This window comes from Peromyscus maniculatus, chromosome 17 (assembly GCF_049852395.1).
Source record: "Peromyscus maniculatus bairdii isolate BWxNUB_F1_BW_parent chromosome 17, HU_Pman_BW_mat_3.1, whole genome shotgun sequence".
NCBI lineage: Eukaryota > Metazoa > Chordata > Mammalia > Rodentia > Cricetidae > Peromyscus > Peromyscus maniculatus.
Genome location: NC_134868.1, coordinates 31,691,762 through 31,714,448, shown reverse-complemented (window position 1 = coordinate 31,714,448; position 22,687 = coordinate 31,691,762).

Genomic DNA, 22,687 nt, shown 5'->3' with positions numbered 1-22,687 from the left:
GCATTCCTCATCGAAGAAGTTTTTCTTTACAACAAATGGAGACCATCACAGAAAACTCCAAATGGACACAATGTAAGCTCCTGCATCTGTGGCTCATAGAAGAAGAGGGGGCAGATTGTAAGAGCCAGAACATGGAGAAGTCTCCTGTGAAACAGCCTCTCCTAGACATGGCTCATATACAAGACCAGAGTAATGGTAATAACAATAGATATGCTAATGCAGAAGAGGGGAAATTTCAGGGGTCCCACCCTTAGACAACAGCTATAGACAACTAATGGCTGCTAGGAGAAGGAGAATTAGCCTCGCCCAGGAATGAACTCCTGTATTGGATAACCAATACAAAGTGGTAAGCTCTGAAACCATACACATACAAACAACAAGAATGGGCATTGAGGTTGTATTTATATATCTGTGCACATACACACACACACACACACACACATATATATACACACATATGTATGTAACAATAATAACCAAAGAAAAAGAGGCTATCAATTTGAGTGTGAGGGTTCATGAGTGGGATTAAAAAAAAAAAAAAAAGAAATGATGAAGCCGAGATGTGTCAGACTGTTGCCTGCTACAAGTATTCAAGTAAGTTCAGGTCCTCACACCAATGAAAAGTATAGTGTAGTTTGTACATAAACATGGTCATTTGCTATTGTTGTCAAGTAATATGTGGCATGCGTATTATTGTACGTGCTACACTTTCACACTTGATTAAAATAAAAAAGTGATATGAGTGTCTAATAGTAATTAACGGAGACCTGACTCCATATTTTGTAGAACTTGAAGCTTTCTTTATAATGAAAAAAAAAAAAATGAGTGACGGCAGGTACCAGTGAGTTTTCCTAGTGAGTCCCTTAGCATTCTTTGGTTGGAGCCATTTGAAGACAACCCAAAAGAGGGGAGCATAGTTTTAGAAAGATTGGCAGTAGTGATGCCGACAAGACTCAGAGTCATCTAGAAACAGATGAACTTGCATGTGAGGGATACAGTAAAGAAAAGACTGAAATAGTACTTCACGGCTAGAGGAAGGTTTTAGTGTGGATGAGAGAGGGGAATCATCCAGAGGCGTCTGGAAGTGTCCAGAGCAGAGAGAAAAGGAAGTAGACTGGTCATGGCCAGGGCTCTCTGAAAGAGAAGGGAGACTAGCAGGCATGGGATGTGGGGCACACATCTTTGGGGTTGTAAAGATAGTGAGGTTCTGCAATAGTCTGGTTGCATAGTGCAGGAGGAATGGGGGAGGTGAGAAGAGTGCCTGGTGACCAGCATGGTGGCTTTGAGATGTGTGCAACGAGTACTCGGGAACAGAGGCTGAGGGAGCCTGCAGGACAGCATGGCTTTGATATTCAATCACAAACGTATGTCAAGCCATATGTCCTGAGGAATGCTGGCTTTTATCTAACCAACAGAAATCCTCCTATAGTCTGGCTTAAACTGAGCCAAGACTGTCATTTCTGGACATGTGTACTTCCTGAGACCTAACAGAAATGAACTTGGGAACAGGGATTAAGAGCAATCATGGAGCAAGGATGTTCTGAAGAGGAAATCAGCTTGGGGTCTGCAGTGAGCACAGCTTGGGTAGTCTCCTTGTCTGCTTACTCCAGGATCAAGGTTCTGGGCCTGAGGAAGGGCCCCTGACTGTGACAGACTGGTCATACTTGTTTCAGGGATCATTGAGACTAGAAGGAAAATACTGGTGTTTTTATTTGTTTTTAGAGACAGGGTCTCGCTATAGGGTACAGGCTGGATGCAAATGGCACGATCCCCCTGCCTCAGCCTCCCAATTGCCAGAATTATAGGCATGCACCATCAAGCCCAGCTTGGGAGAACCATTTTTAATTCTAGTGTGAAAGAGTTTTCTGGTTTGCTTTTTCAAGGATATGGCATCATGAATGAGGGGATTTAAATCAGAGCAGTATTAGAGAAAAGTAGCAAAATCCAAAACTACCCCCAGTCTAGAATATAACCCAAACCAAATATGAGACAAACATTCACCATGATTAGTATGAGTATATGATAGAACTAAGTTGATGTATGATCATGATTTCAGTTTAGGCTTTTATTTCAACTGTATGCACTTCAGAAAGGATTTGAGGGATTTGCTCTAGAGACAGAAATGAACTCTCTCAATTGTAGACAACTAGGATCAATTCTGAGTCTGGCAGAGTCAGGAGGATCTTATTTTTTTTGTAACAAGTCTATCAGTTTCGCCTAGAAATGAACTGGATTCAGATGATCAATAAATTCCTGCAGAGTGTATATGAGCCAGAGCCTGAGGAATGGTTGGTAATGTTCACATAGTTAGCTTCTGTTTTGTTTGGTGCTCTGAGGTGGGGATTGGGTGAAGGGGATGAAAAGCAAGAGCCATGGTTTGAGATGGATATGGGGGATAGAGGGGTGGACAGTTCAGTGGCACTGAATCCTGAGAATCCCAAGTTTCAGACTGAGGTTCTAAACAAGGAAGACTTGCTTGGTCATCCTTAACTTGCAAGCTGAGCAACTTTCAGTACGTTATTGACTATGTCTCAGTTTCTGCATTGATAAGCTTAGAATGCTAATTCTTCACTCACACCACGATATTATGAAAGTCAGATGAGATGGAAAATCTGATAGCACTTAGGAGATTTAGAGGTAAAATATTGATAATAACAAAATCACACAAAGTTGGTGGTTTTGTTTTGATACCTAATTTTGCTTCTTAAAAATACTGTAATAATAAGGATGAACCAACCCTATATTACAAGATTTAAGCTCTCGCTCTCTCTTTATAAATGAAAGAAAGCTGTGTATTTTGACTGAATCATGATCTGCGAAAGGTAATCTTTATTGTAAGTAGGTCTATTGGAATAAATTTTCACAAAAAGTTTCTTAAGTGAAAAGACTGGCTAAATTAATTAGCACAAAGTAAGTTTGTTTACAGAGTGAGTCACAAGGAAGCTGACAAATTGATTTACAGCTTAAGTGAGAAAATTCAATTACTTATTAAACACATATTCTATGGCCCAACGAACAAATACAATTTCTTTTGACAAGCATCTGTTCCAAAGTTTATGGTCATCACAGAGCCATGGTGCAGGGTCCCAATACTCAACATTTTCCAGTGCTTGCTTTCTTGTCTGGGAGATTAAAAAAAAAAAAAAAAGAAAAAGAAAAAGAAAAAAATAAAGACATAAGCAACAATAATAAAAACAGTGAAACAAGTGACATTTGTTTCTCCTTAAGTGTAAATAAACATAAAAGAGAGCTGTAATTATGTTTAAAAATAGAGGGTGTACAGGTTTAAGCTTAAATGAGTCTTCACTATTGCCGGATCATCAGTAGTTGGTATTCTTAGATCACCAGAATATAAATAAGCTCACCCTTCTTTCCTTTTATCTTGCTGAGAACTACGACCCTTATAGCACTTGAAATCTCAAAGTAATTATAGCCAATATAATTATTTTGTTTCAAGTGTTCTCATCACACATCATGGCAACATGTAGTTTTCTTTTCATTTAAATCAAAGAATATTCAAAATATCGAACGTGATAATTTTAATGACACATTTGTTATGTCTTTCACAACTTTTTCAGTGAAAAATCTGCCTCTGTAGTAAGCATCATTTTGGTGCCTAGTATGTAACATTGCTCAGTAGGTAGGTTGAATGGAGTGTGGAATTGAGTAAATAATGAAAGAAGAATACTCAGTAAGCTTTTATTTTGTAGTTTTAGGACTTGAACTCAGGGTTTTGCCCATGCTAGGCAAACACTCTAACACCAAGCTATATCCCCAGGTTGATTGTGAACTCAATCTGTAAGTTCAAGTAACCCAGGCTGGCTTTGAACTGATGATCTTCCTTCCTTCCCCTAGGAAATAACTGTGGATACAGGTTTGTATCACTAGGCCCAGATTCCTGTCTGCCCTCCCTATTAATTTGCTGTATGTTTTAGGAAAGCCCCTTTTAGTCCTCGTCAGTTTAATGATTTGCATCAAGTGGCGAATGTCTATACATTACAGAGGGCAGGAAAGTTGTTCAGGGCTCAGCTCTATATTCAGGTGGCCTCAGACCAATTTATGAAAAAAAAAATGAAACATGAAACTTGATACAGATTATGAAGTTACTGGAATCTTAGCAGGGAGAAAATTTAAAATCTATGACAGTGATATGCACATATTTTGCTAAACCCTTTGACAGCCTGCCAGGATTCTGAAAAGACCTCATTAATTGAGGTGATAATTAAGGGCAACAGTAAATTTTCCTCAGTAGATACACTGAAATTTAAAGTAACCTTGGGTAATTTTTTTTTTTAAAGATTATGCAGCGACATCTACATAATGAGAGTTCCAAGATCACCAGGGACAAGAAAGGACAGACCGAGGTTCTAGGTGGCTCAGATTTACCTTCCTTAGTAACTTTTCTCAATTAAACTTCTGTTATATTTAGAATGAAATTATGTATACATCCCCAAGTGTAGACAGTATGTCAAACTTCTCTCACGCCCCTCTCTACACAGGTGTAGAGGATACTCTAGTATACAGGTACTCTCACCCCACTTATCTCAGGGCTTCCGGGTGTTCTGGTGTGTAAACCCTGGTGGACCCTTCCTGGTACTCATACATACTTGTATTCAAAAATGTAAGAACTTGACTCTCTCAGACAGCGTCTCAAGAACGATGAAACATTGAAACCTCCAAGGTATGATTAAACGATACATCATTCTGGATCCCACCTGCAGACATTCTGATTTAATTGGTTTGCTTTGCAGCCTGGATTAGGTTTTTAAAAGCTTCCCAGATGACTCTAATGAACAGCCAAGGTTGAGAATTGCTGCACAGCTGGAGCTTTGGCCAATGTTGGATAGATACATCTCCAAGTTGGAAAATGATCAAGTCTAGTTTACCCAACTCTTTAGAATATTCCAGTGGGATTAACTTCAACACCCATAATATTGATCTCCTAGGTAATGCACCTTTGAATTTTCTCCATGTCTCTTTCTCATTTTTCTAAGACTCATTCCTATTTCCAGGGTTAATTAAAGAAAAAAAGAAAGAAAGAAAGGAAAGGAAAGGAAAGAAAAGGAAAACAAAAAACAAAACACAACCTACTTTCATCCATCTGCTTACCTAAAACTCCTCTTTTGAGGATCTGAATAGGCTAACTCAGGAAGGAGAGCATGAAGCTAATATCTGTAGAGCAGTTTGCTTTCTGACCCTCTTGAGAATCTATGCAGGGAACCACGTTTGTTTCACATGCTAAAAACATGCAAAGGGCTCTCCTTGCCTCTGCTCATGGTGTATTCTCCATATGACATTATGTCTTAGTTGCCTTTTTTTTTATTGCTGTGACAAAACACCATGACCAAGGCAACTTATACAAGAAAGCATTTAGTTTGAAGCTTGCAGTTCTAGAGAGTTATAGTTCATGACCGTCGTGGAGGCGGGGCATGGAGCAAGTAGACAGGCATGGCTCAGGAGCAGTAGCTGAGGTCTTATATCTAATCCACAAGCACAAGGCAAGCAGAGAAACAGAGAGTGGCCTGGAATTTTGAAACCTCAAAGCCCCTCTCCCCAATGATCCACCTCCTCTAACAAGGTCACATCTCCTAACCCTTCTCAAACAGTTCTACCACTGGAGATTAAGCACTCAAATATGAGCCTATGGTGGCCATTCTTATTCAAACCCCCACACTTTAAACACCCCAAAGGCAGATACTCTTGGAAAATAATATTATTACTTCAGTGTTTTCAATTTCCTTTTCCCTTTAGAATACTCACCATTTTATTAACTTGGAATGTTCTCTCAAGTATTTCCTCCACTGGTGGAGGATTCAATGTGCTTCTACTTTGGAACTGATATTGAAGAATGAATTGGCACCAATTTGGACTCCTGTTGCTTGACAGTAATATGTTTGGCTTCTTGTGTTCCATCTTTATTCAGGCGACAGGTTAATAAAGCACAATGCCATAAACTAGCTGGCTTGTAAACAAGAGAAATTTAATTTCTCATAATTCTAGAGTCTACAAGTTCTAAGATCTAGGCACTGACAGGTTCAGTGAGTGGTTTGGGCCCTCTTCCTAGCTTATAGACTACTATGGTTTTAACTTAAAATGGTACGTGGGAGAGATGTGCCTTTTCTGGTAATTTTGCTTGTTTTGAGATAAGGTCTCACTCTATGGCCCACACTGGCCCATTAGATAGCCCATGCTGGTCTCAAAATCATGGCAATTCTCCTGCTTCAGCCTCTGAAATACTGGGATTACAGAACAAACTCTTAAAGGACATCTATACTATCCATCAGGGCAAGGGATCTTAAGAACTACCCACTTCTTTTTTAAATTATTTTTTATTGTTTGAGAGTTTCATATATATATATGCTTTGATCAAATCCACCTTATACCCTAATCCTCAGTTCCTCTCTTATTCCTTTCATCACTACTTCTCCAACTTCATGTATTTTTTTTAAAACATTGATCTGTATATAACTGGCAGTACTATTGGAGTATAGGTAGTCTCTCAAGGGCTGTATCCCTAAAGAAAACTGATTCTCCTTTTCCCAGCATTTGCTTATTGATTATCAATGGCCAATAGCTCCTCAGCTAGGGATAGGACTTCATGAGGCCCTCCCTAGCCATGCTGGGAGTTCGGCTGCCTTGAGCCTGTTAGTTCTTGTTCATGCAGCCACAACTGCTATGAGTTTCTATGTACCACAGGGATTTGGGGAGGAACAAGAATAATGGAACAGGAAGCATTAAGTGGAGTGGGAGGATGGAAGACCAGGAAAGAGGAGATAACAAACATGAAAGACCTTTGAAAAGGCCATACAGGATCCTACTACCGCAGAACCTTCCTAAATTATGTATATATACATATTTTATTGTCAGTTTATCACTTAGGACAAGGGCACCTCAACTAAAGAGTTGCATCGATCCATTTGTCCTATGGCCATGTCAATGAGTGACTGTCTTGGTTGATGATGATGTGGGAGGCCCCAGTCCACTGTGGGTGGTACTATTCCTAGGCAGATGGTGCTGGGCTCTATAAGAAAGCTAGCTGAACCTGAGCCAGGGAGTGAGCCAGTAAACAGCATTACTCCATGATTTCTGTTTCCAGGTTCCTACCTTGAGTTCCTGCTCTGATTTCCCTCAAGGATGAATTGTAACCTGAGGTGTGAGCCAAAAAACTAACTCTTTTCTCTCCAAGTTGCTTTTGGTCATGGTGTTTATCACAGCAGCAGAAAGCAAAGTAGAACATGGTAGGGTAGGCCTCTGCTAGATTCCATAGGCTACTAAGTAACAAGCCCAGTGTCAGGTACGGCTTACTTCTTTTCTAGTTATTGGTCACCAACATTACAGAATACTGCCATTGTTCTTGTTTACCCTGTAGAACTTGATAGTAAGACCCTATTGCTGAAGACACCTCATTCACAGGACATGGAGAAATCAATCTGGTACTGATCTGGGAACTAGTCACTTCCTAATGACTCTTCATATCATCATCGTGGGGATTAGGGTTTCAACATATGCATCTGGGATGAGAAGGGGTGACAATCGTTCAGTCCATAACAACTCACAATATGGCTTTTTAAGTTCAATCATCTTGTGATGTGCATTAGTAGTTTGAGTTCATTTCACTTCCTTCACCTGCTCTATTCTCCCTGTTACTGATGAGTGGCAGACACACCAGAGTCCCTGGGTAGAAATCATTTGGATTGTTTTCAATTTCTAGCTATTATAAATGCAGCTGACCTAGACATCCTCAGACATTTGTGTAGACATGTTTTCATTTTCTTAGGCAAATATCTAAGAGTGAAATAATTTTGTGAAAAACCATGAGATTATTTTCCAAAGAAGTTCTACCTTTTTTTTCAGTGCCACCAGCAAAATTTGAGATTCCCAGTTGCTCTAATGATCACTAACATTTGGTATTTTGGCTTTTTAAAGAATTATACCAGGTATAAAGTAAATTCTCAGTATGGTCCCTATACAAATTTCTGTAGTAATTACCAACGTACAGCATCTTTTCACATAGCTTTTGGGCATTGGGATATCTCACTTGCTGTATGGTCTGTTTCAGTATTTTGCTCATATTTTATTTATGTGTCTTTCAGGGTATTTCTCTATGTTATCTAAGGTGTTGAATTCATTGACAGAGAGTTTTCCCTAGCACTCCTTACTCATTCATTAAAGTTAATAGTACCCTCAATGCCTTTTCTTTATTGTTGATTTGATAATTGGTACCTTATTCCTCTTATATTTCCTTGACTAGTTTCTTGCCAATTATTTATTGATCTTTTAAAAAAATAGCTTTTTGTTTCATAGATTTTTCTGGTTTTGTTGTCTAGACCATTCATTTCCTATCTTTATTACTTCCTTATATTTACTTTGGGTTTAATTTGTTTACTTTTTTTCTGTTTAAAAGTGGTATATCAGATAATTTCTCTTAGATCTTTTCTTTTTCAAAGCACAGATGATTACAACTATGCACATTAAGCACTGCTTTACTGAATTCCATGGATTTTTTTGTGTTTTGATTTCACTCTCAAGTTAAAATATTTTCTAGATTTCTTTAATTTTTTTCTCAGCCTCATGGGCTGCTTAGAAATGTATCTCTTAATTTACAACTATTTAACAAATTTAACAAAACTTGTTTTTAATTTTCCAACTCAGTCAGAGATAGTACAGAGTACCAATACTTTAAAATTAACAGAAATTTAATTGATAGTATATGGCCTATCTTAGAAATTTTAACAGTTACAGTGAAAAAAACTTTGTATCACTTAAGTCAAGGTTTTTGATAGTGCTGAGACTTCAGAATGGTTTTTCAGCCCACTTCTACCAATTTTCAAAAGCAGTCTGTGGAAATCTATGTCTATCCATACCTTCTTTTCTATTGGTTTTCACTTCATATATTTTGATGCTAAATCTATAGTCTAGAAAACTGTATTTATTTATTAGGATGTGTGTGTATGTGCTTATGTGTATGGGCATATACATGCCAGGGCACAGATATGGAGGCCAGAGGACAGCTTTTGGAGTCAGTTCTCTTCTTTCAACATGTGGGTCCTGGGGATTGAACTGGGATTGTCAGGCTTGTTGACAGGTATCATTACCTGCTGAGCCATCTTGCTGATGCAATTTAAAATTTTATACACATTTATTTATGTATTTCTGATGAATTGTCCATTTTTTATTACAAAGTATTATTTTAATGACTAACAATATTTTCTAAAGTCTATTTTATCTGGTATTAAAATATCATATCAGACTTTTATTATTAGTGTTTGTCTTAGTTGATGTTTCTATTGCTGTGGAGAGACAGCATGACCATGGCTATTCATATAAATGGAAACATTTAATTGAAGGGGCTTGCTTAAAGTTTCAGAGATTCGGTCCATTATCATCATGATGTGGAGCATGGCAGCATGCAGGCAGATGTGGTGCTGGAGCTGAGAGTACTACAGTTTTGTAGGCAATAGGAGGTTGACTGAGATGCTGGGTGGTATCCTGAGCATAGGGAACCTCAAAGCCCACCCACATAGTGACACACTTCCTCCAACAAAGCTATACTCATTCCACTCCAATAAAGCCACACCTCCTAATATTGCCACTCCCATTGAGATTATGGGGCCCAATTATGTTCAAACTACCAATGTCATATTGTACATATATTTTCATTCTTTTGCTTTTATTCTACCTTTTCTTCTTTATATTTAAACTCTGTTTCTTATAGGCAGGAGTTTATAGATTCATTCATCATTTATCTACTTTCATAATCTATTTTAAACAGATTTATTTATTTATTCTGTATACAGTGTTCACCTGCACACCAGGAGAGGGCACCAGATCTCATTATAGATGGTTGTGAGCCACCATGTGGTTGCTGGGAATTGAATTCAGCACCTCTGGAAGAACAGCCAGTGCTCTTAACCTCTGAGCCATCTCTCCAGCTCATAGTCTATTTTAAGAGGAAACATTTATTTATGTTATGTTTAATGTAATCATCAGTAGAGTAGTCTCCAAGTCTCCTCCCTTGCTTGCTATTGTCTGTCCTCCTATTTGTTCTTTGTTATTCCACCCTCTTTTCTTGTCTTATTATTTTTTATTTAGCTGAGATTTTTAATATTACATTTTTACTGCAACTTTTGTCTTATTAGGTACATTTTAAAGTGATTAGTCAGGGGTTTATTATATGAATCGTTTACCCCAACAAAAAAGGTTCATAGTTCATTGCCAGAGCGTATGTTTGAATTAGAAAGCTTTTCTGTGTATTTTCCAAATACATATCAATTAGTAATTAGCAGGTGTGTATCACAATCAATGAATAACTATGTCACTTCTGACAAAGGCTCCCGGTGATTTGTCTTTGTTTATCTTTAAAAAAACCAAAAACAAAAACTGCTGTTTTACAGTGATCAGCTCATGTAATTTAACTTTGAAAAACTATTGGTATTGAATAATAATGTTCCCTATATTCATTTTGAATATTAACAGAAAAATGTAAAAAGTCATGTTTTATCAAAAATACTTCATTAATTCGACCATCAGATCCAGAAATTATTTTAACTTTTGGAAAATGTGATCATAGATGATCTCTTTGCCAGACACTACTAAAACAGGAGAACATGCATTTTCTTAAACTACTCTTTGAGAAATATTATTTAAAAATGCAACTGAAGCCAGATTTGATGACGTATACCTATAATCTCAATGTTTGTGAACCCAACACAAGCAGTTTATGACTTTGAGGGTAGCTTGAGCTACATACCTTGCCTCAATTCCTGCTTTCCTTCAAAAAAAAAATAGAAAAGAGGTTGAGATAGGACAGACAAAGGGTACCTAAAGAAGTTATATCAGCAAAAATCTTCACAGTAAGGGAAATCTTAGAGGTGGTCACGATAATGGAGGCACAGATATTGGGTGCAAAGATGTTGGAGACTTGTATATGGTAGAGTCTGACACACCTCCATTGCAGAGAGAAGATGCTTTGCATGGAGCGTTACAGCTGGAGAAGAAGATGGAAAGCTCCACTTTGATCTCCAACACCCAAACTGTTTAAAATTAAGGTGTGCTGAATGAATAGTAGTTGTGTTGTTTTTTTATCTTCTTACTCATTCATTATTAACAGTAAGGCTTGATGATTTACTGTTTAGACAACAATATTTTTGGAGATCACAGAGCAATCATAATCGTTATAGATCTATAACTCTGTCTCATAGATCAGAGTTTCAAAACCATGCAAAGCAAGGCTTTCCTGCCCATCTCACCCCTCTCCCAGGCTCTGTGCTATTGTCTGGCACTATATGTCTATGCTTTATTTCTGTAAGATGTTTTTTGATCACAACAGCTACCTTTTTAATATATTAAAATAGATGAGAAAGAGGCTTGGGTGCACTCAGTGGTAGAAAGCTTGCCTAGCATGCATAAAGCCCTAAGTTTGATACCCCGCAGTACACACAGATACACACAAATATATACAAGAAAACAGTGTTGTATTCTATTAATTATTAGCCATTTCCCAGGCTCCTTATGTTCTAGTGAAGGCCCATGTTCCTGTTATTAAACTTATCTTTAACCTGGAAGAAAGATTTTTTTTTGACATTTCCTAAATTATGGGTCTGCCCATTTAGCTGCGTTTGTTTTTTGAAAAAGGACCATTTATTTTTTTTATTCTTGAATGTTACTTTCATTATGGAATTCTAATCCATAGAATTTTTTTTATCCCTATAAGCATATCCATCCACTGTCTTTGGCCCATACTGGTTCTGATGAATGTGCAGTAACTTCGTATCTGTCTAACATGCATACCTTTTCTTTTCACCTGTTTCTCATTGTTACTGTGGTAATTAATGGTTAGAACGGGCATTTTTAAATATAAAAAGGTAGTTAGCTAATTGGAGGAGTGTATCCTCATAGGAAAAAGTAGTTGGGTGCTGCTTCACCGGTATACCTATATAAGTGTGTGTGTGTGCGCACGTGTGCGTGTGCGTGCGTGTGCACTCGTGTGTGCGTGCACGTGGTGTACATTTGTGTGTGCGGTGAAATTTCCAAACTGATTCTTCCTGAGCCTGATAGACACTGTTGGGGAGAGTCTAATATAAGGAATCTATAACTCTGAACTTGCCAATTAAAAATATGCCTTTGATCTGAACTGGAAGCTTTATTCACAGCATCCCTGAAATTTTTTGTTCAGTTACCAGATTGGTTAGAAGACAGAAGTTGTCTGTCTCCTCGCCTTAACTGTGGTTCACTTGTTATCCTTGGTAGCCTCTCTCTACCTGATATTGTTTCAATTGTCAAATGCCTTATTTTTATATACTTGTAATTTAAATGGCCAAAGGAGAGCATTCCAGGGGTTCATTTTGTTACTGTTCATGCAGAACCTTTCACGAGAGGCCATATCCTGGGCTGATAGTGACTCTATAGATTTTCCTCTCTTCTGTTGTGCCTAGAGTCAGGTGGTAATCAACTTGGAGCCTACAAAGAAGTCAGGAGTATTGGTAAAATTATTAAGGCCATTCCACATAGTTAAAAGGGAGGTTTATCTATTGGCATAACTTACAAATGAAGGGATAGGTAGGTTGCAGGGTCTGGGGAAGGTGTGTCACAGTCTGGCAGTGTTCTCTGGAGAACTCTGCTCAGTCTACCTACACCGTCCAGGGTCCAGGAACCAAGAGAGGTGGTGCATCTGGATCTCGGGTCTTCAGGGTCCTCTCTTCACCCCGCCTTGTAGGGGTGTCAGTTACCAAAACCTCAATGGGGGTTGGAACTTCCAGATCAAAGCTGGAATGGCTACCCACTACACAGGAGACTCAAGTACAGCCTTTGATGCCCAGAGTCATGATACTGTCCTGGTAGCCATAGGTACCATGCTGTCATTTGTGTGGCATTTGGAGTTTTAGTGGTGGCTTTACATTGCTTTTTGCATCTTATAACCAACCAATGGCATGAGAATGTGAAATCCTAGGGCAAGCAGCACAGTCTGCAGCAGTGTGATTAGGTGTATCTCTGTGTGAAACTAAGAAAAATATGTGCAAGGAAACTCTTTGTTAGTACTTCCATTTTGCTTCATTATAGGTCTGCTTGGATGATCAAAATAGGTGAGTGAGACCCACAGAGGGGCAATAACTGTGCTCTCTTGACTCCTAGAGATCCTAACATCATATGGAGAGTGCAATCATCTCAACGCCACCGCTCCTTTTTGTTTTTTTCACAGTGAGGTCAGATAGAGTTTAGCAGAGATGTCCATATGAATATTGTTTCTATTCCTGAATAAGCTTATATCTTGGTTGAAAACAACATAACTTCAAAGGTCAATAGCTGGTTAAGAAGTATGATTTTTATTAATGTGATGATGCTAAACTGGATGTCTTTTTATTGCAATACCAGAGATGACTAGACTGCCTTTTTAAGCTTTTGATTATTTATGGATACACTATATGTTAATGCTATATTATATGGTTATTTTCCCTTGAAATTTTTAATGAGTGTATTGAAGCCAACATGATCAAAAAGTAAACATGTTGGGAAAGAGTTGCAGTGGATTGTAAGGCTGCTATTACTCATGATGCCTAGTCAAATGAAAATGTAATTAATACTTGCACATATCTGAAACATGTAATCCTAGAAACTGCAATTACGGGAGAGTGCTTTAATGTTTGAAAGTGGAGAATTTCCCTGAATAGAACAATTAATATTTTAGTACTCATTGGGAGGAAAATCAGGGCAATTTTACATGATTAAGTTTTTAGTCTGTGCCTTAACTTTTCTGAGATAACAACACTGATGGTTGCTAATAGGCTTTATATATCGTAAGTCATTAGCATTTTAACTTGATACACCAGTAGAGTAAGCTTCAGAAATATTTAACAGAGTTTAATGGCCTCCAGCTGCCAAATACTAGATTTAATTATTTATTAAGGCCATTATGATGCATGTTTAGATAGACTGCTTGCAATGTAGCACACAAACACTAACACTGAGATTAGCTCTAATAGACTCATTCTTACCATGACATCTAGAGATCCAGTTCTGAAGCTGTTGGCTAGGGTTTAATAATATGACTCATAAACATGTGGATGCAGAACCATCTACTGGATCATGGGCAACTAAACAGGGACAACACCCCCCCCCAAAGAAAGCTCATTCTCTCTCCCTTATCTGCCATCAGTTGTTATTAACTCCTCATCTAGGGAGTGCACTCAAGTGTCCCTTCCCTATCCATGCTGGCTTGATCTTGTGTGGTCTGATGCAGGCAAGTACAGTTGTTCTGAGTTCATGAATACAGTGATCTTGTCATAACCAGGGGACAGTGTCCTGCTCTAGTTCTCCTCAAATTCTGGTTCCTATGCTCCTTCCATTCCCTCTTCCACAAAGTTCCCTGAAATCATGTGGGAAGGATGTGATACAGATGTCCCATTCCTGACTGAGTGTTCCAAAGTACTCCACTTATTCTCTGTACTTTGACTAATGTGAATGTCTGTACTGATCACTGACCCTGCAAAAAGAAACTTGCTAAGGATTGAGAACTGCACTAATCTATGAGTGTAGACATACTTATTTAGAGGGCAATTTGATACTATTCCATTTAGCATAATAGTAGTAGGCTCTCCCTTTGGGCCTATGAGCTGTCTGGTTATGGATTCTTGGTCAAGGGACCAAGCATGAATTTCTTCCTATGTAGCATGCCTAAAATCAAGTGCCAGGCATGAATTTCTTCCTATGTAGCATGCCTAAAATAAAGCTAGAATGTAGTTGGTTACTAATATAGCATTCATGCTATTATTTTACCCATGGCATATCTTGCTAGTCATTATTGTGACTTTCAGCATTCACATCTGGGTGAGACCATTGACAGAAACTTTTCTCTACCCACAGTCTGAGTAGAGCTTTGTTTTAGTATGAAAGTTAGGCAGCAGGGAGGAATTTCACAGGTTAGTATGAATTTTATTTCTCCATGTCCTGTCATCAACATGTGTGGTAGCTTCAGCAATGAGGGTCTTACCATCAAGTTTGGGAAGCAATAAAGAGCAATGGCTATAGTATTGGTTTTTTTTTTTTGGGTGGGGGCTCTCTAAAACTGGCTCCACAAACAATTCAAGAGGAAGTGTCTCATACCTGGGTACTGGACTTGTTATTTAGCAACTTATAGCTTCTTGTAGAGCCGTTATCCCATATGAAATCCCTAAAGCAGTAGGTAGAGATAAATAATGAGGATCCATGCATAAATTAATGAAATAGAAATGCAAAAGATATAAGGAATTGATGAAAAGTATTTTATTCTTTGAAAAGTTAAACAAGATTGACAAACCTTTAGCCAAATTAACCAAAAGGTAGAGAGAAATAGACACAAATAAATACCATTTGAGATGAAAAGGGAGCTATTACTACTGATAACATGGAAATTCAGAGATTCTCAGAGATTCATGAGAACATACTTTAAAAATTTATATTCCACTAAACTGAAAAACCTAAAATGATGTGTAAATATTTAAATATTTATTTCCACTTTTAAGCCATATAAAGTTTTAGATTAACAAGGACTATCCACATTAACAATCAAAGTTACATGTATGATTATTCACTAATAGTTTAAACTGATCTAAAACAAGCAATGATGTAGAAGCAGAAATTAAAAATGTCCCATCTAAATAAAGTCCAGGTCCATATTGATTCAGCAAAAAATTACCAGACTATCAAAGAACTAACAGATATTTTTTTAAAATTATTCCATAAATTAGAAAAGGAAAGGACACTTCTAAACTTTTTACAAGCAAGCATTACTCTGATTCCCAAACCAGTTAAAAATTCAAGAACAACAACAAGACAATTATAGGACAAACTCCCTGATGAACACAAGGTAAAGGTTTTCAATAAATTCTTACAAACTGAATTAAAGAACACATCCAAAAGAATCGTCCTGATCAAGGTGACTTCATTCCAGGGATGTAGAGATGGTTCACTATATGTAAATCATTGAATGCAATTCCCCACATAAACGGACTTTAGGTTGGATATCTTATGAGCATCTTTTTTTTTTGCGCCTTTCATGGAACTCACTTGGTAGCCCAGGCTGGCCTCGAACTCACAAAGATCCTCCTGGCTCTGCCTCCCGAGTGCTGGGATTAAAGGCGTGCGCCACCACCGCCCGGCCTTATGAGCATCTTAGTTGATCTAGAAAAGGCATTTCACAAAATCTAATGTCCCTGTATGATAAAAGCCCTGGAGACATTAGGGCTGGAGGGAACATATCTCAATATAATAAAGGCTGTATATGAGAAACCAATAGCCATCATCATCCTGTTAAATGGAGGAACCCTCGAAGTATTTTTACTGAGAGCAGGAACAAGAGAAGCTTGTCTACTTTCATCACTAGCCTCTCTATGTTTTATTTTAATAATCACTGATTAAAGTTGTATTTGTCTTGGAAAATACACTTTGTTCTTTCCCATAGTTCCTAATATCAGGATAGGAAATCAGTACAGACCCAGAACATGATTCATGCATGCCCCATTTGTTTTCAATAGTTATTTGTAGATGTTTAATGTTCCTTATGATTTAGGAAGTAAACAACTCACAAGTCTCAGGAAGTTTCTGAAACTTACCAAATTTACAAGTCTCCTTCCTCTTCAAGTTATAGAAAAGCAGTGAGGGGTACTGAGTAAAGGAGTCGCAGACTTGTAGAACTGTTTGTAAGTCATACAGTGAGCTCCTGGGTCCTAGCTTTTGTGAGTTGTCATTCATGCTGGAATGGGTTTTTGGTAATACAGCTACCTTTGAGTTATCCTTGCTAGCATACATAACCCCAATAAATTCACTGTATTTCAATAATATTGTTACTTTGGTCTTTCACTGGCTTTCCATCTGGGATAAATAGGCTCTGGCTTATATCTCCTAAGAAATAGTGTCACAAAAAAAGCTCAGATTTTCTGTTTTCCCCTCTTCCACTTATCTAATTTTGCTCTACATCATCATTATCATAATTTTTTTTTTTTTAGACGGGATTTCTCTGTATAACAGCTCTGGCTGTCCTGGAACTTTCTTTCTAGACCAGGCTGGCTTTGAACTCACAGAGAACTGCCTGCCTCTGCCTCCTAAGTGCTGGGATTAACGGTGTGTGCCACCACCTCCTGGCTCTGCCCCTTATTATATATGTGATTTTGGTTGCTAAAGTGAATAGTTACTAATAATTTAAAACTTTACAATGATTTATCAAAATAGAAACAAATATCTAAAAAGCAACATATACAAAATGTGAATTTGCCCCAGGAAAGCAGTTTGTTTGTATTTTTAGTTTTAAATTCTCTGGATCTGGAGTTAAGTTGTGTATTTCCTGTCATAGACCATGGGAACTGAAAATGGGTCCTCTATATGAGCGCTATCTACTCAACTGCTGAGCCATCTCTCTAATCTGAAAGAAGCATTTTTTGGAGAAAACATCACATTTTCTAGATGCTGCTATGAACATTACTCATTGCCCTCTCATTTTTCTTTTTTTAAATTGTTATTGATTTTTAAAAAATAATTTTATTTATTTGTTTGTTTATTTATTTGCTTTACAACCTGGATGCAATTTCCCCTTTTTCCTCTCCCTCCAGTCTCTCACCTGGTTGATCCAAAGACCTAGGATAGAACCAAACATACCTGGAGGAAAAAAATATTAATAAAATGATGCCTAACGATATTCTCCTATGTATGTAGATTGGTGCCTAGCCCAATTGTCATCAGAGAGGCTTCCTCCAGCAACTGACAGAAACAGATGCAGAGACCCACAGCCAAACATGAAGCAGAGCTCAGGGAACCGTGCAAAAGAGAGGGAGAATGAAGTGTAGGATTCAGAGGGGTCAAGGACCTTTCAAGACAGCTCTCAGAATCAATGAACCTGGGCTCATAGGCTCTCACAGAGACCGAACCAACAACCAAGGAGCCTGCATGGGACTGACCTAGGTCCTCTGCATATATGTTAGAGTTGTGTAGCTTGGTTCCCTTGTGGGATTCCAACTGTGTGAACAGAGGCTGTCTCCTGATGTAGGGATGCGGGGTGGCTTGGGAAAGAGGGCTGGGAGGTGTGAGGAGGGAGGAGGGGGAATCTGTGAATAGTATGTGGAGTGAGTAGAAAATTTCTTAATAAAGAAAAATTATTATTATTATTCTATCAATTCCATCATATGTAAAAGAGTGATACTATGTCAAAAGACCAAAAAAGGAAAAAAAAATGAACATTACAAAAGAGTCTGAAGACAAACTAGCAATAAATAAACATTACCTATTATTTTATTATCATTACAGTCTATCTACTGTATAATATTTGACAAATCAAATTTGCATAGACTTTCCAGGGTAAAAATGAAAAAAAAATTACCAGCACTTCATTTATATGAATGGAAAAAATAATGTACGTTTATCTACATATTATTTCCACCCTCCCATGTAGATGTAACCAATCGTCTTATTAAAATAAGAAACACAGAGCCAATGTAAAAGAGAAAGCCGAGAGGTCAGAGCTCAGAGATAAAATCTTACCTCCTGCAGTGCTCCTAGCTTCCCCGAGAGAGGGAGGTACTTCCTGTGTCTCTGTTTAAATAATCTTTCTGTTCTGCCTTCTCATTGGTTGTAAACCCAACCACATGACTGCCTCATCACTGCCTGTAAGTACCGCCCTTCAGGTCTTAAAGGCGTATGTCTCCAATACTGGCTGTATCCCTGAACACACAGAAATCTACCTAGCTCTTCTAACCACCACGCTCTTGCTATGGCTCTAATAGCTCTGACCCCAGGGCAACTTTATTTATTAACATAAAATTAAAATCACATTTCAATACAAATAAAATATCACCATATTTCCCCTTTTCTATTTTAATAAAAAGAAAAAAGGCAAAAGGTTATAACTAACAAAAGAAAAACTATATACAAAAGTACAATAACTATATACAATATATACAAGTAACAAATACCTAAACGATGTCTAGTCCATTTGTATTTGACAAATCAGAGAAAATAATTCCCTTATCTATCCTATTTTAGTAAGTCCAAAATGTATCTAATTCACTTTTTATCCTAATTAATCTTCAACTATAACTAACTAATCTTCAACTCCCTCAGAGACCCAAGAAGGAAATAATATTAGCTAACAAAAATAAAAGCAGGAAGTGCACGCAAGCAACTTTCAAAAAATTTTGTGAGTTGACAGAAACAGCCAGCTGCCTGGATAGTCACCTGAGGTTTCTCAGCAGTGTTGGGGCATCATCTTCAGCCTATAGGCTTATCGTATCTGACAGACTCATTTGTGAAGTAGGTTGTACACAAGGTCAACAGTTCAACCTCACATTGGGTGAGAGCTGTCCATGTACCAGAAACACCTGAATTCCACTAGTGTCATGTCATGATTCAGGATTTTAAATTCTGGAAATTGTTGATGGTTTTTGAATTCAGCTGTCCATTCTTCTTGGCTGTGTATATATGGCTTCATCTCAGCATCCCCTTCTTCTCCACATCCCTCTATTAAATGCCAGTCTACTATTGAGAGGCGTGAGCTTTCAGTTGCTGTTCCATTGCACAACAGAAGCCATCGGCCCACTGCCTGTTCAGCTGCCTTCGAAGAAAAGGGTACTGTACCTTTTCCAGATTGTGAAGGCCACTTCAGGGATGGTGCCATATTGTCCTGGCCTCAGAAGATGCCTTCTGATAAAGCCATAACCACACTTGTTTTGGCAGGAATCAGTAGTCCTTTGTTTCGTGTTCTGTCTGTCCATTTTGTCCTGTTGATTTGAGGATACTTTGTTGTTCAGGGCTAACTTTTGCCACAATGAAAGTTAACTCCATATGCAGTTTCTTCAATGCCCATATTTTCTCTGAAGTAGATTGGTACTGCCAGGAGCCGACATGTCTCAAAAAAGAAAAATTTCTAAGTTATTAAAACATTTTAAATGCCATATTCTGTAGATCTCTGAAGGGTTTGAAGATGACCTGTCTAAAACATATCTGCTCAATTTTTAAAACGTATCTAATATGACTACAATTTCTATTGTAATGTCTGTAACTACTAACTTTCATTTCTTTATATCCTAATAGTTGGTAATAATGTAAAGTATTTAAAACTAGCAATTATCTTTTTCTTTTCTTTTCTTTCTTTTTTTTTAAACAAGAACCTTAAATCTAATCTCCTTTGCTTAGCCTTTTTCCTAACCCTTGACAACAACTTGTAACCAAACCCCCTAAACAATGAAAATTATCCCAGACCCAAAACCCATTAAAAAGACCAAAAAAAAAAAAAAAAAAAAAAAAAAAAACCACCCGCCCCACACCACCTCTTTGGGAATGTGGGCATCATTCTTAAAATTGCTTCCTGCTGGGTATGGGCGAAGTTATCTTTATCCTGAAAGAAAAATTTTAGGTTAATTGTCAAATTCTAGGAAAGGTAACTATATCCTTCATTATTATCCAGTCTGTGTATAAAGCCAAAGTTCAGGGTTTATCTCAAGTCCTTATTCAAGTAGTCTTTGAGACTGGATCATCTCAGCTAGTCATCTCAAAATTGCTCTGAGCACCTTGTAGTTCAAAGCTGATCTGTAGATGATGTTTGTCAGTTCAGTGATATTATTATTGTCCACGTGGAATTGTTGTTGTTGTGGGGCCCCATCTTCTTCCTGGAGACTTCAGTTGATGTTAGGCCTGGCCATGATTTCCTGCAGAAAACTGATAAGAGACTCGAACACAAAGACATATATATGCAGCTAATTGAAGCCTTTTTTCTAGAATTAGTTAGTACTCTATATGACCATTCATATCTTAACAAAGTTTAAAATGTATATGTATATATTAATCTTGTAAATTTTGATATAAAATTTATACTTTAAGAAAAGTTTAAAGAATCAGAATAGAATCAGAGAGTTGAGATTAGTAATAGAATAGTCCCTTAATTAATTTGTCTTTTGTCCTGTCCCATAGCAGAAAATGGCTCTTTTATTCTGGCATGATACAGGGAGTTTGTATTTTCCTTTTAACAACATGCTTGAGTTTAAAGAAGGAGAGAGCCATTCTCCAACTCCAAAGTCAGCTTTAAATTTTAATTGAACTGGGACTATTAGAAGACCAATAGTGTTAAATCTTTAGAGAAAAGCAGAAACAAACATTTAAGAAGACATAAAATTTTTTAGATAATATATACCCATATGCCATATACTCCCATATACTCTGTTTCCTGGGATAGATGATTTGTCCCTTTTCTTCAGTTGTCTCATTTGTCTTGTGTTCTTCAGATTCCTTAACCTTCATCCTCCTAAAAGACAAAAACAAAAACCTTTCCCCAAGACTAATTTTGGGGATGTTCCTTTTTGGCAAGTTATTATCTGATTAAATGAAAAGACATGTGTTACTGGTACAAGTTAGTTTAAATTGGATGTTCATGCTGGTTGACGAACTATCACCTCCTCTAATTAAGAGGTTTCTCTTGTTCAAATCGAACCTTTATCAATTTTGATGGTACCCACAGCTTATCTTCTCCTGTTGAAACAAAAGCAAAACCTCATCCCCAACGTAATACATACCCTGGTTTCCATTCTGAGGTCAGCACATCCTTAAAATATATAGGCTGATTTAATTCTGTAGTTTTTTCTATTACCCAATGTCTCTCTGCAGCTGTTGTTCCTTTCTCATTGGCATTCAGAAAATTCAAAGTTAATAGAGCATTATGCAGTCTATTTCTGGGGGTTTTTGTTACTCCTTTCTGTTTATTTAGCATATCCTTTAGAGTTCTGTTTGATCTTTCTATAACTGCTTGACCTGTAGGATTATGTGGTATACCTGTAATATGCTTTATTTTGTAATAATCAAAAAACTGTTTCATTTTAACAGAGACATATGATGGAGCATTGTCAGTTTTGACTTGTGCAGGTATACCCATGATGGCCATGACTTCTAGCAAATGAGTGATTACAGAATCAGCTTTTTCAGAACTCAAAGCAGTTGCCCATTGAAATCCTGAATAAGTATCAATGGTGTGGTGTACATATTTCAATTTTCCAAATTCTGCAAAGTGAAACACATCCATCTGCCAGATTTCATTCCTCTGAGTACCCTTTGGGTTACATCCTGCTGGTAATGGCGTTTGATTATAGAAGGAACAAGTAGGACATTTCTTTACTATTTCTTTGGCTTGTTGCCAGGTTATAGAAAAATCCTTTTTTAAACCTTTACTATTGACATGATGTTTTTTATGAAATTCTGAGGCCTCCAGCACATTTCCTATCAATAATTTATCAATCTCATCATTGCCTTGTGCTAAAGGGCCTGGCAGACCAGTATGAGATCGGATGTGAGTTATATATAAAGGATGACTCCTTTTCCTGATTGTATCTTGTACTTGAATAAATAGTGAAGTTAATTCTGAAGCATCAGGGATAAATTCTGCAGTCTCAATATGTAATACCACTCTTTCAGCATACTGAGAGTCAGTTACTATGTTGAGAGGTTCTGAAAAATCCACTAATACCAACAGAATAGCATACAATTCTGATTTTTGCACTGAATTATAAGGACTTTGAACCACTTTATGTAAATTTTCTGATTTGTAACCTGCCTTTCCTTGTTTATTGGCATCTGTATAAAATGTACGAACTCCAGATATGGGTTTTTGCCGTACAATTCGAGGCAAGATCCAATCAGCTCTCTTTATAAAATCAATTCTGTTGCTTTTGGGATATTTGCT